Source organism: Pteropus medius, unplaced genomic scaffold (genome assembly GCF_902729225.1).
Source record: "Pteropus medius unplaced genomic scaffold, Ma_sr-lr_union100, whole genome shotgun sequence".
Classification (NCBI taxonomy): Eukaryota; Metazoa; Chordata; class Mammalia; order Chiroptera; family Pteropodidae; genus Pteropus; species Pteropus medius.
The window spans coordinates 5,967,306-5,986,934 of record NW_024346062.1 but is presented as its reverse complement, the minus strand read 5'-3'; the positions used below and the strand labels follow the sequence as shown (position 1 = coordinate 5,986,934).

General features: G+C 30.8%; 1 non-coding gene across 1 annotated transcript; it reads right to left on the bottom strand.

Moving 5' to 3' along the window:
• Positions 1 to 441: 441 nt before the first annotated feature.
• Positions 442 to 544, bottom strand: LOC120612688 (U6 spliceosomal RNA). Its single transcript, XR_005655509.1, has one exon. It is a non-coding gene; the product is annotated as a U6 spliceosomal RNA (small nuclear RNA).
• Between the last annotated feature and the right edge of the window lie 19,085 nt (positions 545 to 19,629).

The following is a 19,629-nucleotide window of genomic DNA, read 5'->3' as shown; positions in this document are numbered from 1 at the left end:
AGGAATACTGGGTGCTGTAGGCGTTATAAAATAAAATAGAATAAAATAAAATAAAATAAATAAAATATAATATAAAATAAAATAATGGTTAAGATGATAGATAATATCTACAGATTCAAAACAATCCCTACCAAAATTCCAACAGCCTTTTTTACATAGATTAATAGAATCTATCTACCTACCTATCTTTCTATCTATCTAATCCATCTATAGATAGATAAATTCATACATATCCTATTGGTTTTGTTCTCTAGAAAACCCTGATTTAAAACAGCATCAAAAAAAAAAAAATCAAGAAAGTGAAAGACAACCAACAGAATTGGAAAAAATTCTTGCAAGTCACATACCTTGAATTTGAAAAGAACTTCTACAACTAAACAATAAAAGACAAACAAACTAGTTCATAAATTGAGCAAAGAACTTTAATATTTATTTATTTATTTATTTATGAACTGCTTCACGAATTTGTGTGTCATCCTTACACAGGGGCCATGCTAATCTTCTCTGTATTGTTCCAATTTAAATATGCGCTCCTGAAGTGAGCACTAATAAACATTTATCTAAAGAATATATACAAATGAACAATAAGTAAATGAAAAGGTGCTCAACATCATTAGTCAGTGAGAAATGCAAATCAAAACTACAATTAGATACCATTTCACATCTACTAGAAAGAACATTAAAAATAAACAAAAACAGGAAATAAGAAATGCAGGAAAGGATGTAGAAAATCTGAACCTTGCAAATTGCTGGTAGAAATATAAAATGGTACATTCACTGAGGAAAACAATTTGGCATTTCTTCTAAACACAGAATTACTATATGACCCAACAATTCTATTCAATTCTATTCAATTCTAAGTTTATACCCAAAATAACTGAAAATGTTCATGTCAGCATTCTTCAAAATAGCTAAAAGATGTAAACAACCCAAGTGTTCATCAGATCAATACATAAACAAAAATTTCATACAATACAATATTATTCAGCCATAAAGAGAGATGTTCTGATACATTCTACAACATGGATGAACCTTGAAAACATGCTAAATGAAATAAGCCAAACACTAAAAGACAAATATTATATGATTCCAAATATATAAATATCTAGAACAGGCAAATTGATTGACTCAGAAATTAGATTAGAGTTCCAGGGGCCTAGAGGGAGAAGGGAATGGGGAGTAATTGCTCAGTGTTTACAAAGTTTCTGTTTGGGCTGATGAAAAGTTTTGGAAATAGTAACAATAGTTGTACAATTTTATGAATGTAATTAATGCCATTGAATTGCACACTTAAAAATGGTTAAAATAGTAAAATTTATTTTATATATACATATTTATACCAATAAAATGAAATAATGATTCTTACTTTGCAGCAGAAGAGGTGTTTGTAACTTTAATAAATTGGTCATTAAGCCTCATTGAGAACATGATAGTTGACAAAGATATCAAAGAGTTAGAGGTGTTATACATGCAGAGTCATCTGGTGAATTGTGTCCCTAAAACAAGAGCCTACTCAGTAGTCTCCAGGAAGCCTTTGAGATTGGAGTAGAATGGTGGCAAGGAGGCCAAAATTGAGGTTAGAGTGTTAAGGAAGGCAGATAAAAATAGCAATACATGTAATAAGAGCATACGTATAGAAAAAATATGGCATGATGCAACTTTGTTCAGTATGGCTCATATAAAAGCAGAAGAGCTTGGTTGTATTCAATGAAAAACAAAGCTAAAATTGTCATCACTATTCATTAAAATGCAATGAAACCATTGTGGTTATTTTTGGGGAAAGGGTTTAAGATAGCTTTGAAAGAAAAATTCTATTTTTTAATCATTACTATCATTCCTTATGGGACCAAATATTTAAAATATTTGTCTGCATTTTCAGAGTGTTCTATAGGTGGAATAACCTTTGCTCTGAATTTGCCTTATGGAGTTTGTAGCACCAAAACACTCAAAAACACTGACACAAACCTTGCACAATGTATTAGCTCCCAAAGAGTGTATAGATTTACTATTTACATAGTTTTGTGTACATTACTTCTTTAGGATTTGTCCTACAATTTGGGGAATTAAGCTCAGAAGCAAAGCCTCTCAAACACTAGGGGGCACAGGCAGTCAATTATATTATTTTTCTCAGAGATTTATCTTATAAATAATAGTGTTTTCTTTTTTCCTTCAAACATTTATTTAGCAGAGACCTTAAAGGTTTTCACTTATATTGGCTATCGAGATTTTATCTACAAAGAAAACAGCGTTAAGAAGACTGTTCTAAATTTTTTTTTAAAAAGTATTTTATCGTTTTTAGTATTCATTGTTCCTACAGAATTTTCTTTATTGAGGAACAGAAGGGGGGAAAAAAGTTTCATCACCCCTTAAACATGTTCATAGTGCAGAGAAATAATATTTGTAAGTTCTCATGACTCTGAAAATGGCAGTCCATACAAGGCCACCAATCTAGAATTAGTCTCTACAGAAAACAAACAAACAAACCCCCTACTACCACCTCCCCAAAAAAACAAACAAGAAAAGTAATCAGAAAGAGCTTCCTTCGTTGTCCATTATTCATTGTTAAAGTATTTCATAATATGAAAGCGAGTTGTCCTTTCTTTCAATACATACTTACTCAGGTTCACAAAACTTTTTAAATATATGTGTTAGGTGTATAATAGAGACAAAGTGATTCTAATTTTCTTGTGATTTAGAGATCTGTAGGTGTTCAATGACAGTCATCGATTATGTATTAGAGAGATCACAGTAATTAAAGTCCAAACAAGTGTAGATGTAAAAAATAACACCTGTCATCTACACTAAACCCTCAAATTTTTCATTATTTTGAAATAGAAGAATATATTCAAAAGTGGCCATAGAGATTATTCAGTGCAACTCACTTACATTACAGACGCAAAGTGGAATCCCACAGAAGTTAAATGCTTTTTCCAAGGAAAAGACTTTTAAATAACAAATCTGGTCCTAGAACATTTCAGTGTTCTTCCCAACATACCACATTTCCTCTGATCTGCTATTTATTTATTATTTATTTATTTATTTATTGTTATTATTTTTTTTTTTTTATTTTTTAAGTCACTCTACTTGTAAGGACAAATACAAATTAAAATTAAAAAATGAGAGGCTTAATTATCCCTGTCGGAAATAAGCCAGGAGATTTCCCTCCCCGCTTTCTTCTTTGAGCACTCATTTTAGTTAAGTGCTTTCTCTTCTTTTTGAAGTATACATTAATACTGCTGAAGACTAGATTGGCATTTTGTCAGTTTTATGACCTAGTATGTCTTTCTCGAGAACCTTGGTGCCATCTCTGAGATATAAAAACATCAAGGGACATAGTGCCCCGGTCTCCCAGTTTCTGTGGGAGGGTAGGAGCCTAACTTTGGTGGATGCCTTGCTCCAAGTTGCAAAACTACTTCTTGTCATAAAGATATGAAAAATGTATGTTTTCTCTAAATAAAGCTAATTAGCTAACATAATTCAATTACCTAAGGACGTTAGGACATACCATGTGTGATAAATGGTGGTATCAAATCTTTACTGAAGAACTATTTGCCCATCTTGAAAACATGTATGTATGGATTGTAGCAGCCTGGCTATATAAAAGGATGACTTTTTTGTCTTTATAATCTCTTATTGGATTGCCTGTGATGGGCATCACATTTTGGTTTAATGCTTATTCAATAATAAATGTGTTTTCTTTCTCTACTATCATTGAGGAGATGATTTCTGAATTGGGAGATTATATTTCCCCAATACAGTGGAATTAGTCTTTCTTCCCTCCTTCCCTCTTTCTTCTTACTTTTAATTCCTTCCTTTGACCCTTCAAAAATTGAGTACATTTATCACGAATTGCACAAAAGACAAGAGATAATTAACAGTTGTTTAAAATGTAATTTTGTTCAGCAAACTATTATATTATACTGATTGGGAAGTAACTACTATGATAGGCACTTATTTGCACAAAAATGAGTTTATTGTCCTCAAGAAACTGATAGAAGAGAAAGACAATAAACAAATGATTGTAATGCAATAGGATTAATGCAATGATCACAGTCCTCTGAAGCACAGTGATTAAGTGCAGAGATTCTGACCCCAGGCTCTCTGAATTCATCCCAGTCATATCACTTATAAAAATAATGACTTTTGTCAAACCTCTCTGTGACTCAGTTCTTTATTTATCAATAGAATAACGTTACCTCCGTGATAATAGGTCCTGTCATAAACATCCATGAACATATTTTGCCTATGCCAAATGGTTCTTGGCATTTGGTCCTGTCAAAAACATCCATACTTAGAAAATATACTAGGTTCAAATAGCCTAAAAGTTTATTTATACTTTTAGTTGATTGGATTAACCCATAAAAATACTAGCATGTTTTATCGATCCAATAATTGTGTTGTGTCTGTATTGCCAATAATAACCCTCCCTTCCTTGTCAGCCTATCTGGTTATGGCACATGAGGTTAAGTAAATAGGTTGGAGTTTGGATCTTACAGAAGAGTGGGATTTATATAAACTATGGACCGAATGTCTCCATGGTTGTTTTGAACAGGACCAAATATCAAGGATCTTTTGGCAAAGATCAAATGGACCATGGACATTTTGGAAGGACAAAATGTCCTGCGAAAAAATTATGTGAGTCTTCATGTTGTAATCTTTGCATCTTGCCAGCTTTTGCCAATTCACCAATGTCTTCATATCTTTACCCTGGCGTACTTCCTTAAAGGGAAAGTAAACAAATGTACATGATGAAAATTTAAGCAATAAGGACTGCAAGAGAAGTATAATAGTTTACTGGACTAAAAATGGTGAGATGTGGAGAGGAAATGAAAATAAACAAGGAAAGAGAGTTGAAGAATATTATACAAGTACTGAGATATTAGAGAAGCAAACAGGTTTCTTTCAAAATGTCTGTTATCAGTAAACAAAGAAATGAGAAAAATCACATTGAAAAGAATGTAACCTATGTTCTAAAATACAGATGTGAGTCTATGACAACTTTAGAAATGTAATTCCTTCGATATCCAAGGCAGTTTCACCTTTTCTACTACCGTGCGTTTAAATTTCATACAGAAGAGTTAGGGTACCATTTTTGCATTAACAAAAATACAAAACTGAAGAAATCTAGAAAAAATTAAACTGTAGTATATCTAAGGTTGTGTGTTTTAATGTTTTTAATGTTAGAATTTCGCATTTTGGAAGCATTTTCCAATTTTTATAGGCTCAGCATTATAAATAATACATATTTATTCATGTTAAAGCTGCATTTTTCTACTCATTCAATTTTTTTAAATGTAAATTTAATATATTTGAATGACCACTACTAAATATGTCATAATCTTCCATACTCCAAATCCAGCCCATAACCTTTATCTTCTAGCCTTAGTCTAGTCCAAGCCACCATCATATTTTATGTTATTGCAATAACCTCCCATGAGGGGAAAGATTCATATATATTGACTGAATGCATTAATATTAATAATAAATTAATGAATATGAATATTATTAGTCTTTTGGCCAAGTAGGAGACTTCATTATAGAAATACTCTAACCTTATTTGTACCAAATATTGAGATATCATGTGTTTACTTATGTGTAGACCATCTGTAACATAATAAAGGAGCACCATTACTCCAGATGACAGCTATTCTGATTCAGTAGTCCTGTATGCATGCTTTGTCACAGTCGAGGTTAGTTAAAGCTGACAGCAAATTAAGCAACTACTTATCATTGGTTGAACTGAAGCTTCAGAATAATGAAAAAATCAGCAAATTCACTTTCAGTCAAATATGAGTAAGGGAGAAAGAAAAGGAAACTGCAAGAGAAAATCTAAATTTCCTGGGCTTCTTGAGGATCATTCATATGCCAGTCTGCTTTAAAAGAATATGTTTTCTTAGAGCAAACAAGAAGATATGGTGCCAATTGTATTCATGTAATCCGTTAGTTTATTTTTGAGAAATATGAAATGTTTTACCCTACACAAATTATTTTAGAATGTACTTCATTCTATATTAGAAATTGTTTGTAGGGAATTTTCATTAAACAGTTTGCTTTATTAAATAATCATTGGCTGATTTTCAGTTTAAACTGTGGTAATAGAAATGTGATTTTAATATTCAGAGGAAAGTAAAATCAAGTTTAATTTTATTGACAACTTTACCAAAGTGGAATTAAGAGAAAATAACATTGAGCATGGTGGGTAGGGGTAGCATTTCCAATCTTGCTAATATTTTGGATAATAAAATTCAAAAATCAAGAAAAAAAATCAAAGATTATGAGAGCAGAAATGGGTATCCAGATATTGTGAAATTTCTGAATTTCTTAATTTATAGATGCAGAAAGATTAGTTGTTTAAATAACTCCATGTTTTGGTGCCACTCTACTTTAGCTTTACCCCTTGGAGATGGATACTGCTATGTACTACCAGATTCTATCTAATGAATGAGGGAATTATTTCCCTCTGTACTGAGAGTGTGGCCAAAAGATGACCCTTAGCTTCCTGTCCTTGGAGATTACTTTGGCTAAAAAGTATGTACTGTCCAAAATCATGCCTCCTTCCATGGGCAGCCTGTATCTAAAATTTGATCAACGTGGAGGTTAAAACACCAGACTACTATACCTTAATGTGAAACAATTCTGAAGCTCGTTTCAGCTCCAGAGTTCCAGAATGAGTGAAGGTCTTCTTTGGGAAGTTTCACAAGTGTATCACAAGTAAACTTCTCTTGACCAATCCTCCTTCCTTCTCTTTCCCAGTGCTGATCCCAAGAGTGCTCCCAAATAATTCCCGTTATCAGCATCTACTTCCAATGAAATTCAAAATGCAATATCCTGGGGATTTACTCATAATATATATATATTTTTTGTGAAGATTAAGGAGTAGAGTTGGAGCTGCAGATTCTAAAGAAATTGCATAATACATATATGTGAGTGATGAATAAAAACTACATAAATGTACTAGACTATAGTTAACATAAAAACATTCAGGATATATTAATTGGCTGACAAATAATAATTGCTCAATAAGTAAACCAGAATCATCAAGTACAGGAATAAACTTTCCCTATATAGTCTACTAGTAATTCTTTGACAGTTGTGAAGGTCTCATGATCAATCTCTCCTAACTTGAACCCACTGCTGCAGCCTTTTAAAACCTATTATATATAAATGATGGAGCCACAAGATGATGTTTTTCTGATATCTCCAATCTTCTAAAACCCTGAATTTCACGTTAGCGAGACATCTTTTTGACATTTTGTGGGCTATTGCCACTGATGTCTCATTAGATTATTGACAGGAGTCAAAGTGCAAGTCAACCTGCACATTTAGCATCACTGTTGACCAAATAAATAAGTGCCTGTCTTATTCAAAGCTCTGTATGTGATGGGGTGAATAATAAATAAAAGACATACTGATTTAGATATTTTTTGCTTATTATATACTTTTCAACAAGAAATGTTAAATTAATATATTAAGTGAGGGGTCCATAAAAATTTATTTTGAAAAATAAGAAGTCACACCTGGTAATGCTAGGACTACTCATTTTGGAAAAACTTCATGCTTACCTATGAAATTATCAGTGGAGTGTATTAATTTTCTATGGCTTCTATAACTAATTACTACAAACTCAATGGCTTAAAACAACCACAAGTTTATTATCTTACAGTTCTGTAGGTCAGAAGTTCGATATGTATCCCACTGGGCTGAGTAAAGTGTCAGCCAACTTTACTTCTTTCTAGAGACTATTTAGGTGAGAATTTCTTTCCTTGCCTTTTCCAGCTTCTAGAGGCCTTCTGTATTCTTTGGCTCATCACCCCCTTGCTGAGTTTATATATCATCTCTTTGACCCTCACTTGCCAAGTATGTAACATATTTTCAAGTTCCAAGAATTAAGACATCTTTAGGGAGGAAACAGCTACTAAAATTGGCTGCTGGGCTAGGTGGAACTAAACCAGTATGGCATTTATTATGCATAACTGCTCAACTGAATTTCTTATTGCATTTGGGCTGTCTTGCTCCTAGGAGTCCTGGATCTACCTCGCTTGCTTCTTATGTGGCATACTAAGTCTTTGCAGAAATACAGATGCTATTCACACCTACCCAGATTCCCTTTATTTTCTGTATGTCTTTGCAGAAATACAGATGCTATTCACACCTACCCATATTTCCCTTTATATATACTGTTATTCCTCTTCTCAATGCAAAATGGTAATAGATTTAAATTATCTAATTTTAACCAACTAATGTTTGACTGGAATACTTGAACTAAAATCATAGTTTCTGAAATATTTTTCTATATACCAAATGTATTTATTTACTTTTTTTTCTTGTCCTGTTCCTGTTCTACCTTAAAATGAACTTATTAACAATTTTGTGTTTATATTCCTACTATAAAGAAAATCAATTGGCTGAAGTTTTTCTTTGTTATATTTCTTTCTTTAGTATACTATGCATAGTGGATGTTCAATAAATATTTCTTAGATGAAAACACCATTAAATGTTAAAGCAAACCATTTTGAATTTAGTATTTTTAATTCAGGTAAATGTTTATTGAATTCAGAGCCACAGTTCTACCTTTGAAAATATACCTATCAGCAAAATGAATATCTTAAAAATTGCAGACTGCACTTATACAACATTAATCACAGAGCCTGCTGTCCTGTTGCCTGACCTACTCAAAGCTTTGGAAGTCAACAGTGGAGCTGAACTCTTATAGATGATCAATGCTTTGACTGCTCAAAGAGCTTCACATTTCTCTTACTTTCCCTTTGGTGATATTTATAGATGTTTTCCTTATCCAGTCCCTCTCCACCGAAAACAAAACAAAACAAACAAACATACAAACAAAACAATCCATTTCCATGTGTTACATGTAAACTTAAAGAAACAATAGTGATGAGATGTTAGTATGCCAGTGTTAAAAAACAGAGTGTTACACTTTTGAAATAGCATGATTCTTTAAGAAAAAATACTCATGCCACAAGAAAATGCACGATAGGCTTATAATGCACTGTCACTATAACAAGGCCTAACGTTATTAAGTTTATAGACCGAATTATACCAACTTAAAGCTTAAAGTTTAAACTAAAGCATTTTAGGATGTAATCTCAAGATGAAATGTAAACAGAAACCATGTTTTCTGAAAAACTTTAATGATTAGAATATTGAAATAAAAATGCAATGCATTTTTTTGGCCTTAATAGCAAACTCTTGTTTCTACATTTTATATAAGAGCATAATTTAATCTTTATTGAAAGCTTTCTCTAATATATTATAAATTTGTATTAGGGGCTATTTTTTTCCAGAAGTAATATTCTATGATAGGGAAATGTTGAAGAATAATTGTATAATACAAATAAATGCTTACCACGGAGTAATACATAAGTAGAAGTTGTTATTTATTATTATTAATCTTTTTCTCTTTCTGTAGCCTTAGTACAGTGACTAGAATTTACCTATCAGGCACTACTTTCTGAAAATGTTCTAGAGGTTTTTGTTAAAATACAATTGTTTCATAAAAGAAAAATTAATAATATACATTTTAACTATTAGTGTTTTAACTCAATTTAGACCAATTTCTACTTTCAACAATATATACCCCAAATTTGGGGAAGATAATAAGCACATAATATGCATTGGATACTGTGAAGACAGGGAATGCAATAATTAGTATGCACTGGAAAAGACAAGGGGCAATGGGAAGGTATTCACAAATTGTCTTTAGCACACCCAAGCCACTCAAATAAACTCTAGTAAATTATGGTGTGCCATCAGTAAGCTTCAAGACAAGTCATGTATGGCCTCCATGCCATATCTTGTTCATTAAAATTGTTTGTGACCTTCATAAGAGACAGGTTCTGAAGCTCTCAGTCATTTCAACAAAAATGGACTTTAAAAAGAATGCCAGATTCTAAAGAGTGCCTTAGAATATGACATGACAAAAATAGTCTTCAAAAACATGGTATGCTGATGGCAACAAGCCACAATCAGAAAAAATGTGATAATACAATTGATTAAAACTTGATAATCATAGGATTAAGAAATGATGAACAAAAATAGTGCATATAGAGAACTGTTTTAAATAATTATAGCAAGATTTAAGAGGACAAAGTTTTACTGTAGAAAGAACAGTGTAAAATATATAACCTATAATACTCTTTTCAGTGGATTTAAAACTATCTAACATAATTAGTGAACAAGAGAAACAAAACTATAAGTCTATATGAAATTATTTGCTCTTCCACCATTAAATAGGTTAGACTAACATAAAGGGGAAACTATTCATAAATTATGTTTTTGAAAAGTAGCTTCACATCTCTCAAAAATATATCTTATCAGCTGACTTTTTAAAGTTTTTTGTATTTCTAATATATTTTACTGATCAAAGCATCAGGGACATGAAATTGCCATTAGTTCCAGCTATTAAAGACAAGAAGTCATAAACTGCTGTCTTCATTAATCACATCTTAACTTCCAATCCAAAAATAGGTGTTATCAGAAGGCAATCATCAGTTTAATAGTTTGAGAATTTCAATTTCTTTTAATATCTAGCATCAGAGAATGGTTTGAAGCAAATTTATTAGAGGCAAATAAGTTAATTAACATAAAGTGACCATCAGTCACTAATATATATATTTGTACAGAAGATTAGAGTCCATGTTCAAATTCAAAATGGCACTCTGCCAGCTATGAGCACTGAGAAGTGATGTGAAATGAATTTATGATATTCATAGAGAAATACATTCTGACATCTTGTCCATGGCTTTGTTTATTTCCCTGAGTGCGAAAAATTCATTTAAATTGTTATTGTATTGGGCAACAAATGATAATCCTATAGGACTCATAGCTGCTCTAAGATATTTACCCTAGTTTTGAGCAAAGCCCTATCATAAGATTTTGAGGTGGGTAGTATGTGATACTGATTTCTAATTCTTAGAGAAATGAAGATCAATTTTGATATTGTCATAACACCTCTTTAATTATTTTATTTCTTAAAACTGACCCTGTTTTTTGAAATCACTTAGACTTTCAGGACTCAGTGGGAAAATACGTATTTTTAAGTGTCCTATATATTATCCTTATAGCTGAAGAATAGAGCAAATCAGGAAAAATCTAAAACTTTTTTTTTTCCTTTTTAAAGAAAGTAACCATCTATATAGTAGTGGTTGAAAACACAGACACTGAAGCCTGAGTTATAATTTGAAATTCAGTGCCACATAGTTGTGTAACTTTGACCAGCTTATGGAACACTCCCGTACCTTAATTTTCTCATCTCTAAAATTGGAATAATAAAAATACCTGACTCAATTTTGGCAGGAATCAACTACCATTTTGAGGAGTGAGTAATTTATTACTAACTTAGTATATTCATTATGATCAGCCCTACCACAGATAAACACATTCATTAAAATTATTGCCTCCAAAATATGTGACTTAAAGACAGTTTATATATACATTTGTACATCACTAAAGGTCATTATCTCTCTTATATATATTTCCCCTATTTATTTATTCATTCATTCATTCATTTATGTTTCCCCCATCTCAACTTGCATACATGTTATTACAGAATACTGAGATATTGATTAGTGATTCAAATGGCAATGTTTTAATCATGCCTATTATATACCGTTCTAAACTTTATTCAGAATTGAAGAAAATAGTTTATTTACATTTGCCCTGGAAAAATACAGTTGTATGTCATTGAGTAAGTTACTTCATCTTTTTTTAGCCTTAGTTGTCTCATCCAGAAAAAAAGACGTGGAAAATAGTTTTTATTTTGTAGGGTTATTATGAGAATGAAATGAGATGATACATGTAAAGTCTTGCCCATAACAAAATAATAGTTCTTACTGTCATCTGTGAATCATATTCCTTTATTTAGAATTGATTTCTATAGGTCTAAAATAAAATACTAACAATCTGAATATCATGAAGTTAATATTAGTTAAGGCATGAGAAATAAATAGCTATACATGCTTATAAAAATTTTATAGAATATGTCCTGCACATTTTTATAAATTAACATAGATAAGTATATGAGGGAAAAAGTTGTTAAGAGAAAAATTCTACTAACGAATCTCTGGAAATGAATGTGTATATGATTCTGGAGAAAATTATATTATTGAAAGAATAGGTGAAACTTATCTTTACCCTCTACAAATTGAAACTTGAAAATAGTTGTCTAATGTATAGATAATTTTTTCAAAAAGATAGATGGGATACTTAAACGATTTCACTGTTATATTTCTCTTTTATAAATTGACAACTTCTAAAATAAATAACAAATTTGAGAAGCTATGGAAAGAATTAATATACTGTTTAGGGGAATATTTAAAACAATATTTGGCATTTAATGTTACTTTACATGCCTATATATAAATTGGCAATGAGTATAAAATGACCGCTATTTTCCCAATGAAAAGATCACTAGAAAACTTTTTGACCAACTTGAATATATAAAATTTTAGATAAAATAATACAGTCATATATTTAAAATCACATAATACAAAATACTATATTCACGTAAACATATCTCTTTATGTCTCATGTATTTTTCATGAAACAATTTCATTTAATTTTCTCAATGGAGTTTTGATATCACTCTGTCGAATTTGAACTTCTAAGTAATTTAGCATAGTTTTCCAGAGAATGGCATACCAATTTATAAGTTTAGATACAAAATATTTTAAATCATGTATGACACTATTACTAAAAATTGTATCTTCCTACTGAAATAACTATTCCCACAAATTTAAGACATTAGTGTTTATACTGTATTATTTATTTTGTTTTCTTTACAATGCAGTTTTATATGTATGTCTCCTCAATTACTTACCAAATTGATTTCAGAGTGACTTTTAAAGACCTGTTTACAATGGCAGCCAACATTTTATCCAAAGAATAACTAATGATTAATAAACTGACAAAATTTTTTAATAAATAATTAATAAGTTAATATTATTTATTTGGCACTTTGTTTCAAAGATACTATTCAGGTGAACTCTGTAAGTTCTCAGAAGTGTCCCAAATTAAGATCATGTCAGACAGTGTGTCTTCCTCAAAGAGTAAGATTAGTTTTTGTTTTGTTTTTCAAGTAATTCAGTTTTAAAGTGATTTAGACTTTCACTTCTAGGAAGATAGAATAGATATATTTTTTCCTGTTCTTCCTCCATGTACAACAAAAAAATCTGGACATTCTATAAAATATATTCAACAACAAAACAGAAGAAGATTCTGAAAGATAGAGATAAAAAAGGTGAATTGGTTAGGGAACTTAGGACCTAAGAAACAACAGAGTAGTAAGTTCTTTAGGTTTTTTTTCCTGCTTTGCATGTCTCAGACTAGTGCTGTAAAAGTGAGTAATCTGGAAATGCCAATGTACACAAAAAATGCCCCCAAAATTCAGATCCCTCTAGCCAAAGAACCAGGAAAGGATCAGCCTAACAGGACACAAAAATTGAGAGAATAGTTAATAATCCTTCTACTCTAAACACACAGAAAAAAACTGTGGCCTTATCTAGGCTTACTCCAAGGCTAAGTAAGAGACTTCCACCTTTATCAGGTTTTAATGAAGGACTTTAACCCACTCCCCCTACAGACACACACTGAGTAGTGTCAGAGAAGACAAAGAAGGGAGCCAGGAGTTTTGGCCTTGCCAGGCATTAATGATCCCTCCCTTCCCCAATTATCAATAGAGACCACATAAGGAGCCTAGACTTCCACTGGTAACTGCAAGTAAAGAGGCATCCTGTACACCCCTGATGGGGCGATATCAGAGGAGGCCTCGTCTAGTGTCAGACTTTTACCATCACCTCAGCAATAAGGAGACCTCGATCCTGTGGTTTCAGTAGAGGTCACATGGGAAACAATAAGAAGGCACGCCTATCTTTCCAGCCATAGTATCAGTGAGAATATAGTGATGAGCCAAACTCCCACTCCTGCCCAGAAATAACAAGGAGATCCTTTCTTCGGGTATTAGTGGACAATAAGTGGAACCTAGACTTCTGCCTGGAAATAATAGGTTGGTGATACCTCTTTTTCTCTGATGGAGTGATGTCAGAGGAAGCCAGCTTAAACAGAAAGGTTTAAGTAAGATCCAGAATCTCATCTAGAAAATATCTAGGTTTCAACTCAAAATCATTATTATATCAAGAACCAGAAGACTCTCAACATGGATTTAAAAAAATAACAATAAACACCAATGCTAAGATGGAGAGATATTAATATTATTATAACTCAATAAAATTTATAACTCATAAGATTTATAACTCATAAAAATGCTTCAATGAGCAATTTCAAAAGCTCTCAAAACAAACAAATAAACAGAAAGTCTCTTCAAGGAAATAAAATATATAAAAAAGATGTTATTTTTAGACCTGAAAAATGCAATAATAATAATAATAATAATAATTACAACTTAATAACTAGACCCAACTGCAGATTGAAGGATACAGAATCGTTAAATCTAATTCTAACAACAGAGAGAATAAATTTGAGGGGGAAATAAATTACCCAATTCTAATAACAGAGAGAATAAATTCGAGGGGGAAATAGTGAACCGACACTCAGGGACCTATGGGACTATGAAAAAAAAGAGGTTTCACCTTTCTGTGAGTGAAATTTCAGAAAAAGAGAAAACATGGGGCTGAGAAAGTGCTTAAAGAACTAAAGACTAATAAGTGCTTAAGTTAGGCAAAATATATATGTGTATATATATATACATGCACATATATAGATAAACAGAATAAACTAATGTTATAGTCGAACATAAAAACTAAAGACAAAGAAAAAATTTTGAAAGCATCGAGAGAGAAATGACATCTTACTTAAAGTGGGAAAACAACTTGAATGACAGTAGATTTTTCCTCGGAAATCATGGAGGCCAAAAGTAAGGGGTTTTTGAGTACTGAAAGAAAAGAGCCTAGAATTATATATTCAGTGAAAATATCCTTCTTTCAAGATACTCTCAGATGAAAGAAAACTAAAAGAATTTGTCACTAGCAGACCTACTCAAAATATTATTAAAGGAACTTTTCTATACAGAAAGGAATGGTTAAAAGAAGGAATCATAGAACATCAGGAAGGAAGAATGAATGGTAGAGCCAAAATATGGGTTAAAACAATAGATTTTTCTTTCTTCTGAGTTTTCTAAATTATGTTTGACATTTGAAGAAAAATTATAACCTCTCTCATATGATTTTAAATGTATATGGAGACAATATTTAAAACAATTTTATTATAAATGAAGAAAGATAAAGAGAGGTGAGTTTTCTATGCTTCATTCATATTGATAAGATATTGACACAAATAGTTCTGCTTGGTGAGAAAAAGCCAATCGTAAAAATCAGTAAATCGGGAAAGTAAGGTATAATTCAATGAATAAAGAGTTCAAGATTATTTACATAAGATGTATTATATAGAATAGATGAAAGCCATTACCTTCATTACCTCTTCCATGAATATACAGATAATGTGATGTTTCAGAACCATTAATCTATCACCTGTAATGGGCATTAAATCCCAGTGGGCATTAACAAACACCCAGGTTCTAATCATCAAAAATTAATACTCCATGGACTGTTTATCTTCTAAATGACATGTCATAAATGAAAAAGGCTTTTGAAATATATATATATATGTAAATATATATATATTTAAAAAATATATATATTTTTATCTATATCTTTTGAAATATATATTTATATATATTTATATATATATTTTATATATTTATATATTTATATATATTTTATATATTTATATATATTTATATATATTTATATATTTATATATATATTTATATATATTTATATATATATATTTATATATATTTAAAATATATATTTATATATATTTCAAAAATATATATAAAATATATATATTTTTATCTATATCTTTTGAAATATATATGTAAATATATATATATTTAAAATATATATATATATTTTTTATCTACAGAGACTGTTCTCTTGAAATTTCTCTCATGAATCAGAATTGTACACCATTTAGTTTAGAAGCTTCAAGTAAGTGGCAGTCCATAATATCCTTCTTTGTCATTTTTGTAGCTATAGTTTCCATACATGTGGATTTATAATAAATGAGCTAGGCTTGTTAAGTAGATGGGCAATCAGATTGGGAATTCGTGTCTCTAAGATTTTCTATTCTATTTCATGTAAAAATTTTTGGTGAAATGCACTGACATGAAAACTCCATACAATGTGGTTGCCAATGAACTTGTGAATATGCCATTAAATACAGGAAATTTATTTATGTCAAATCATGGCTATGTGCCAGATTTAGACATGACGTAGATGATAGCATTGCCTCCTCACTTTATATTACATTATTTAAAATAAATGATGAGGCAAAATCTATTCTGTAATTGCAAACAGTATGTGTTCAGTATGTACAAGGTACTTTTTCAAACATCTAACTGTATTCAATTTTTAATTCATTCTCTGAAATGGATAGCATTAAGACATCCAGTTTAAAGGAGAAAATGATAAACAGATAAAATAACTTCCCTAAGATATCACAGATAAGAAGTAAAAACAAGTCAGTTTTCATAGACAATTATTACCAAATATGCTATATTATGTCTACAAGTATAATAATGCATTTTTTAGAGTTTCTTTGGTTGCAGTTCTTCAAATAATGTGCTTTGGTTCAATACTATTTTCTTATAATGTTGATGAGATGCTGTAGAAGCTTAACTCTTTCTTACTTATATCAATTAGCCTATTTCGTAAAACTGAATACATCCTTTCACTTAAAGTCTCAGAACCCATCAAAGATGTTAAGTGAAGACTTAACTGTACTCAAATGTTTGAAGATATCTATTAATCCTTAGCCAAGTAAAAGTATAACTAGTATACAACACCTATTAGTGTATCCTAGTACATATTGATTGTTCATTCTCTGATAGCTGATTTAAAGTCCTAGCAGTGAAAATTAGTGTAACACTAGTTACACTATTCTCAGGCACTATTCGCAGGCAGTTATTCTTAGGCAGTAAACCTTTAAGTACCATTTTACAACCAGCTTGGCCAATGAGTGCTCTCATCCATAATCCTGTGTTGGGTATCTTTTGGTTATATGTGATGTTGTGCTATGCTCCCTTTTCTCACCATTCTTGACATGCTCTTGAGAAAATTTGTATCCTACAGTGGTTCACAGATTGCAATCAAATGATATTGGAGACTTGGTGTTAAAATGCAGATCTTAGCACAAGACCCATGCGGGATGTGGTAGAGAAAAAGAGGTAAAGATCAGCAAGTGGAAGCCCTTTAACATAAAAGTACATTACAAACATTGAATACAACATGGGAGAAATGACTGACAGTTGTATAAATAGAAGGCAGAAGGAAATATGGCTAGGGAAATAGCATCAGTTTGGGGAATTAGAAGAATGTTTTCTATAATTTATAAAATTTTCCATTTCTATGAAGATACCTCCCTTCTTCATAACAGAACGTGCCTAAACTAAATAATATGAATGAGTGAGAAGCTACCTAATGAGTCCAATTAGGGTCAGTTTGAGGAGAAACGAGAATATATGTGTGTTTGCAACAGACGGACAAGGGAAATAATGTGCCAGTGAAATGCAAAGAAATATAAAAGCAAAAACATGCCCCTTTATGGAAAACTGTGATGATAGAAATCAATTCTAAGATTCTTGATTTCAAATTCATGAGATGATTTTAAATACTACTGTTTATAAACACAGCATGTACTACCCTGTGAGTATTTTTATATTATAATTTTAAAGTTAAGTTGCAGATTTATTCTGCCATACTTCAGTTTGTTACTAATGATTATTTACCCCTCATCCTTTTGCACTGTTACATATTTACCTATTTTCTGAATTTCTAAATGATCTTTTCTTCAATTTATGATGTCTAAACCTGCTGTTACTATTTACCATATGTTAATATCATTTGTGATGCTCAATTAGAGTCAACATAGGGTTAAATGATAACACTGTGACTAGTATATTCCTCTCTTATATGCCATAAGGAAAGTGGCTAAGGTCACTAAGACCAGAACAGAAAGAAGAAATAGGAAGGAAAAAGACTCTGATTTGGTCTGTTTCTTTAAAATAAATTTTACAAATTATTTTATTTTTCTATCCCATGTGCCGATCTGTTTTCTTTTCCTACCTTTTGGCTTTTATATATTTATAGCTTGTGATAACACCAATATTTCTCAGTGGAGTTACTGTGATATTACATGCCATTAGAAACACATAATTCTATTATTATCAATGATAGCCATGCATTGGAGCAGAAATATGGTATCATATTCCAGACAGACATGTTTGATTTTTGGTGTTTGAAACTGTTTGAATGTTACTCTATCACCATTATCTGATGTTATGTAATGCACTTGAGAAAAATACTGTCAAACTGCTAAGAAAATATGATATGTTTTTAAATGATGGCAAGGCTCATCACTATTGTTACACATGGAAAGAAAAAAATTATTTCTTACTGGAAGAAAAAGAATACCTATTATAAAATCATTTTGAGAGACATACTTATGAATTTTTAATGAAGCTAATATAAAACTCAAGAAATGTTTGATTTTAACAAATAAACATATTTAATTTCACAATCCAAATTTTCAAGTAAAATACAAGATGTTTTTTGAAAATATCAATTACTTTTTAAAAATCTCAATTTTTTTAAGTCCACTTATGTCTCTATGTAAGTATAATGAGGTTTGTATACTGACTCTCATCAGGTTTCTATGTGACAAAAGCAAATTGCTTAACTTAGCATATATAAAGCAATTAATATGTTTTGGCATTAATATAGTAAATATAAACAAAATTATGACTCCTAATATAGTTCATTTCATGTATGGATTTTTCAGTTGTCAAAATAATTTGTCACATAGAAACTTTAAACAAGAAAATGATGTTAATGCTCATTGTCAGAGTCTCTTAAGATAATTATTAGTTAGGGATTAAGGCGAATATTTGAAGGATTAATAGCAGATTTTTAATATTTATAAGTAGTATTTATGCATTTCAAGAATATATACATATGCAGAGGAATATATTAGGCATACTAAAGTGTCTAGAAGTGATAACTTCATATACTTCAAGAATATATACATATGCGGGGAATATATTAAATACATATAATTATTTGGAGCTAAGAGGAGATAAATGAGGGTGAAGTCTTACATGTGTCAATTAATATTTGGTACCATTAATAAACATGATGAATTTTTTCTCTCTGATTCTGAAAAAAAAATATATATATATATACACACACGTATACATATATACATACACACATACAGAGATAGTGTGGATTACATTTTTTCACAGAGCTGAAAAGTTGGATCTGCTATTATTCCATCAATATATAATATTTTAGAGTGGCTTGATGCTGTCAAATTGAAGTGATGATATATTTTCTCAAACAAATAATTACATCTTACAGTTTTTAAGTTATTTAAAAGAAAGTTATGATGATAAGTTTTGATACCAGACATTCTGGAAGATTTGGAATTGGACTTACCCTCCTGCAATATAACTGTAGAATACTGAAAAAAATTACATATGTGAAAGAAGTGTTTTCAATACAGAGATGGGATGATTGTGGACAAGGAAGCATATGA